Source organism: Uloborus diversus, chromosome 4, assembly GCF_026930045.1.
Source record: "Uloborus diversus isolate 005 chromosome 4, Udiv.v.3.1, whole genome shotgun sequence".
Taxonomy (NCBI): domain Eukaryota; kingdom Metazoa; phylum Arthropoda; class Arachnida; order Araneae; family Uloboridae; genus Uloborus; species Uloborus diversus.
The window spans coordinates 77609146-77615580 of NC_072734.1; the positions used below are offsets into that span (position 1 = coordinate 77609146).

At 34.8% G+C, this 6435-nt stretch overlaps 1 pseudogene; it reads right to left on the minus strand.

The window, feature by feature from the left end:
* Window positions 1-244: 244 nt before the first annotated feature.
* LOC129220395 (tigger transposable element-derived protein 6-like) lies at window positions 245-845 on the minus strand (annotated as a pseudogene).
* Between the last annotated feature and the right edge of the window lie 5590 nt (window positions 846-6435).

Here is a 6435-nt window from a genome sequence, read left to right on the forward strand (position 1 = left end):
ATTGAGGTGTGAGCGGAGCAATTATCAATCAACAATGCAATTTTTTTCTTCCTCTTCTTCATTTCCTTATCTAACTTCAGCAACCATTCAGAAAAAAATTTAGACGTCATCCAAGCCTTTTTATTGGCTTTATATTCCACAGGAAGATTTCTCACATTCTTGAAGCACCTTGGCTTCAAAGATTTGCCGATAACAAGAGGTTGAATTTTATGTGTTCCTGTACTATTGGCACACAGAAGAACAGTCAATCTTTGTTTTGATTTCTTCCCGCAGTGACACTTTTCACCCTTAAACGCCAATGTTCTATCAGGGAGGAGTTGAAAAAACAGCCCAGCTTCATCAGCGTTATAAATGTCTTCTGGTGCATACTTTTGAAGAATATCTTTCATCTTCTCTTGTCTCCAGGCATTTGCCTCATTCATCGGAGCAGATTTTTTCTCTCCGTGAATTTCCTGGAAAGTGTTTCCGTGGCGATCCCGAAAACGCATTAGCCAACCATTGCTAGCTTTAAAAGTTTCGTTCCCTAGCATTGCTGCATATTTCCGTTATTGTGCACATAACAAGGGTCCATTTATTGGGATATTTGTTGCCCTCATCTCTTGAAACCACTTCAGGACGGCAGCATCAATGTTTTCATTAGTCGCGACTTTTAGTCGTTTTCGCTTGGGATTAACTGAATTTGATCTCACAGCATCTTCAATATGTTTCCTCTTCTTGAGGAACGTTGCAACTGTAGATTGAGATAATCCATATTTCTTAGCTGCATCAACCTGCTTCATTCCATCATCAATATCGCTGATGACGTTGAGTTTATCTTGAAATGAAATTTGCTTTCTACCTGCCATCTTAGGGAAAAATACACCAGTGAATAAAATCAAATCTTTGTTTTTGTCGATCATGTGACAGTGATGTCGCAATCAGATGGAAATACTACACCTTTTCGGATCATCTTCATTTGCCACTCACTCAAAAAAAAAAAAAAAAAAAAAAAAAAAAAAAAAAATTCTGTTTTTTTACTTGGCAAGCATTTTTAGATGTTTAGTTTCCCTCTCCGTGTGCATGTTTTTTTTTCCCAAAAAAGAAAAACTTAAAACTAACCATTTTTTAAAAAAATAAAATAAAGTTTTAAGTTTTTTTTTTTTTTTGAAAATAGGAGGGGTTACTTTTAGGATTTTACTGTACTTGAAAACCAAATTATCGTAATAAAGAGGGGTTGAAAATTTAAAAAAACATCGCTTTACAGGGGTTTATTGCTGTAGAGAATATCGCAATATTGAGAGGAGGATAACATTAATTCCTATGCGAGTTCACCGGGACCACGAAATATTATCGTTGTAGAGGGATTTATCGTTGTATCGGATATCGTTGTAGCGAGGTTTTACTGTATGAATCACATTTGTTCTAAACAGTTTTGATTTCATAAAGCGGCTGATTCAATAAAGCGGATAGTTCAATAAAGCTGGATTTTGTTGTTTTTGGCAATTTGATTTATTCACGCGGTTGACTCAATCAACCTCTGATTCAATGGACCAGAGTCCACAGTATCAAATCTAACAAATGTATTTCCATTGGTTACCTTTTATGTAAACTTTTTTGCTGCTTAATTTTTAACATTTGCATTAGTACAGTTAGAAAATTTCAGAAATGTCAGTCAGTTACTTTAATTCTTAATTACTCTTTAATTCTTCATTGTAGCAATATTTACCAACTCAAATGCCATAGGCCGAAAGTTTATTCATTGTCTTTGATCCTGATTTAAATTTAATAAAAATTCCTTTTACATTCAGAAAAATCTCTTATTGAATCAATACTACTTTTCACATAGGTTGCATTCATGTCAGTCAGTTACCATGCTTTTAAAAAAACTTTCTAAAATTACCAAATATGTATTTTAGTAATTCAATTATACCATGAAATTCCGATAAAAAGTACAATAGTCGAGAAGAAAATATCTTTTTAAAAATTAATATTTTGTGATTTATGTTACAAAATATTTATCGTTTTGCTCTGTGAATGTCAGTCAGTTTTACCCGTGAAATTGCCCATATATATTTATTTCAAACCTAGATTAAATTTCCCTCAATGGCTAAATTACGAAAAATAATATTAATTACTTTCAATCAACCAGTATCTGAAACCATGTTGCGACATAGACAAGAGTGGTATCTATCAGCCACAGGGGATAAACTAAAAATTTAAATTTTTTAGTCTAGGATGAAGAAATCTTATGAAATGTAAGTGTATTTTCGCTAAAAATGTGAAACTGCTTCCTATTTAGTTGGAAATTATACAACTTATTAACCTATTTTTCATAAAATTTATTGAATGAAACACATAAAAAATAAACTATTGTGAGTAATTTAATACCTACCCCCCCCCCCCCTTTTTAATACAGACATGATATAACATACTATTCCTTATTCTCTTAATTTTTGACTTTCATGTTGGGTGTTATCAATAGAAGAAGGAGCTAGTACTTATTGATAAACTACTTTTACACCAAAAAGTAGCTAATGGGAGGCAATAACTGATGATGATAAGAAATAAAAAGAATCCAATCTTATTTGTCTGTTACAAAAATCACTATTAGGGGAAATTTTTTCAAAAATAAGTAATTGGCAGAATAGTTTTGGCGCAGCCCTGAAAGCACATTAGTAGGTAAAAATGTTGTACTTTCAGGACTACAAAAGAAGTAACACTAGAAATCTCACCTTTTGTAACATCCCATACTCTTACGCTTCTGTCTCGGCCCATGGAATCATAAGTCAGACATATCTTGCCTTGATCCTCCATTCGAATTTGGTCTGCTGGTGCACTGTGTCCTCTCAAAGTAAACCTAGGAGAACAAAACAATGATTTTTATTTTACTCAACTGTGCTGGTTTAACATTCTATACCAGGGGTCTCCAACCTATAGCCAGTGAGCCACCCGGCTAGCAAACCGTACTTTGTCCGGCTTGTTGAAAGGGGGGGGGGGGGATATCTTTTTATTTAATACTTTCCTTTTAAAGAAAACAAAGCCAAGAATATCTCAAAAATCACCACTATAAGCACTTAATAAAAAAAAAAGAATTTAAGGGAGAGGGAGTTAGATCAAACTAGAACATTGAAACTGAAATACTGTTGGATTGTTCTCTCACCTCCTGTTCAAAAATGTACAATGTGGTCCTTGAGTAAAAAAAGATTGGAGACTCCTGTTCTCCATACTGTTGTTAACTCTGTTTAGTCTTACAAGCGTATTCACTTGTTGTGCGAGGTGAAACAATTAAAGAGAAAATTAAATGAACATATGAGTCAAAAGGAAAAAAATACTACTTCTGCAAAATTAACATTATCAGTACCTTTTTGAAGAAGCTTAAAATGAAATGTAGTTCCAATACAAGAATAAAAAAACGCACCTTCTTGCACCAGTTGACAAATCCCAGACCAACACCCACGTATTTTCTAGACCATTGACGACACATCCACCCTGTGAAGAGATGGCTATGCTACAGCTGCTACTCTCTGGCTTCCACTTTTTAAATAAAGTTCCACTTTGTAAATCATAAACAATAATAAAATTAGGAGAAGCATCATGAAGTTCCTATAAATAAAAGCAAATAGCAGTTATTGGATTTATTTACCAAAAAATGTTATTTTTGTGAAAATTTCTCAACATAAAAAATTCAGTACTAGAACACACCTAATTAAAAAAAAAAAAAAATCACATTTAAAAAACAAATTTCATTTACTTACAATGAAAAAAGTGTTTTTAACATATAATGCTGTGTGCACTTTTAAATATAAGGTTGCTCATTCAAATGAAACCTGGTCAGTTTGGCTAACTGCACCTTAGACGTTCACGTAACTGCATGTATGGCAGGGGCGGATCTAGAGGGGGGCCATGGCCCCTCCAAAGCCTTGTGATTGTAAGAATTTTTTTTAAGGAAAAAAAAAAGAAAAGATTATTATGAGAAGATAACAAAATTAACACATGTATTTTACTGAAAAAGAAGTATAGGCCTTAATTGGGAGAAAAATTATACCCCTATCCTCAAAACAAATTTTATTTCCAAAATTTTTCTCCATCTTTTACGTTATTTCTTGATTCCAACTACAGACATTTGGACGATCTCTAAATGCTGTGGTTCTCAGAGTATAATTATTGTTCACAAGACCAAAGAGAGTCTGAATTTTCGTTTTTATGGCTTTAATTTTGAAACTAGGAGGAGAACCACCTTTCTCGTGCCCTTTCACAAATGCCTTGATATGTAGCAAAAAATTGCATTTTAAGTTTTTCATTTAGAAAAAATGTCAACGGAAACTAGCTTATCCAGCCCTTATCAACTTGCTTAAAAGCAACTTAAATGAATTTTTTAGGACTTCAATTACAAACGAGTTTTGATAGGATCTCCTCCCTCCCTAGTTTATATCGTTATGATAGCTTAGTGAGGAGCTCACGAATCTTCAATCCCTTTCTAAAATATGTATAAATATAGTTAAAAATTGAATTTTTAGAGCCTCAAAGGCAAAATCTTTCCAGGAAGGAAGGATTCTAAGCACCTCCACACTTCCTTTAATATAAGCAAACATTACCTAAAGGTGCATTTTCAGGCTGGACAGCTGAAGAGTTACAAGAGCACCCCTCCTCTTTTAACTTCTTAATGTATAATGACAGAATATTTTGGTTTTTAAGCTTTATTTTCAAAAAGTATTTTAGGGGCAGCGCCCGAAACCTGAGCTTTCTCCGTACATCATCAAAAATAGACAAAATGCGTTTTTAGTTTCCTAATTTTAAAAAATTACTCGGAAATTTAAATTTTGAAACATTTTCGAGGGAGATTCCTAAATCCACCCTCTCACTTAATGTCTCGATACCAAGAAAATTGAGTTTTTAAGACTTCATTTTAATAAAATTTCTGGGGAGTTATCAGGGCCCAATTTCCTAATAGGCAGAGTAGGCAGCTGCCTAGAGTGGCAAACGTTTCAGGGGGTGGCAAATTTGCTATTATAATACACATTTTTTGAATTAAATTGTTATTCTTGAAAGTAAAATATTAGCATTCTTTCATTTTCCACAGAGACAATTTTTTCTTGTAATTTAATAATGGTTACTTTCCCACATCTTATGAAAGTCAAATGTTTTTCAATCATGGTATTTGTCGAATCGTCTGCAAAATTTGCCGAATAAAAAATTCTATGGGAGAGCACTGTGATCATTTCAACGGGACGCTTCAGAATGTGAACCGCCATCATTTCTTCATAACTTTGACAGTATGAATCTAGGGAACACTTTTTTAAGTTTTTTTGAGTCAAGGATATTTTGCATCTTTTAGGGAGGAGGGGAGGGGACGGCAGATTTCAAATTTGCCGAGGGGCAGCATGGAGCTAAATTCGGCCCTGGGGAGTTTGTTCAAAAATTTCGGATGGCCCCTCCCAAAACAATCGGCTGGATCCGCCACTGATGTATGGAGGCACCATCTAATGGTAGAGAGACTGACGCATGCACAACATTTGATGATGCACAATGACAGTGTGGTTTCCCACCGAAGTGAAGGTGGTCACAAAAGTTATCGTCCACTACAGATCATGTCCTTGTTTTTGACCACAAAGGCCCATTGTTTGTTGATTTTCTGGAACCAGGAATCACTATCAATGCCCAGTGATATCCAGCCACTTTATGGAACCTTAGAGGGGACGTTACGTCGAAACGACCAGGAATGCTGTTCAAAGGTGCTCACACAAGGTCAATGCAATGAAGACGACATTGCAGCTGTTTCGGTGGGAAATGCTGTAACATCCTGAGTACAGTCCAGACCTTCCACCGTGTGACTTTCATGAGTCAGAAGCTTTTGGACCTCTGAAACAAGCTATTTGTGGACATTGATTCGAAAAATCAGATGACAAAGTGTATGACTGAGTCCAGACCTGGATCCGACAGCAGCCTACCAGCTTTTTCAAAGATGGGATCGACAGACTGTCGCAAAGGGATAAATGTGCCAACAGTTTTGCCAACTATTTTTGAGTTAATAAAATCGTTACAGTGAAACCTATGTAAGTTGACCACCTGCAATGCACTACTTTAGTGGTCAGCTTAAACAGGTGGTCAACTTACAGAGGTTGATTTATATGATAAGGGCTAATTCTGTGCCTAAAAAAAGCGGTCAACTTGGACAGGTGATCAACTTCACAGGTTTTACTTTACACTAGTGACCAGGTTTCATTTGAATGCTCCTCATACTTATTCTGTCTAGAGGAAGGAATTAGTCACATATATAACAGACTTATCTTAACAAGCACAAATATGAATTACTTAAACTCGTACAATATCAGTAGCATTTGTAACTCATAAATCATTTGGTTATTATAGACATTTTAATGTTCTGTAACAATATATTTTTTCTATTATACAATAGTTTATACTTGTGTGTATATCTTTGTGATATGCTTATCGTGA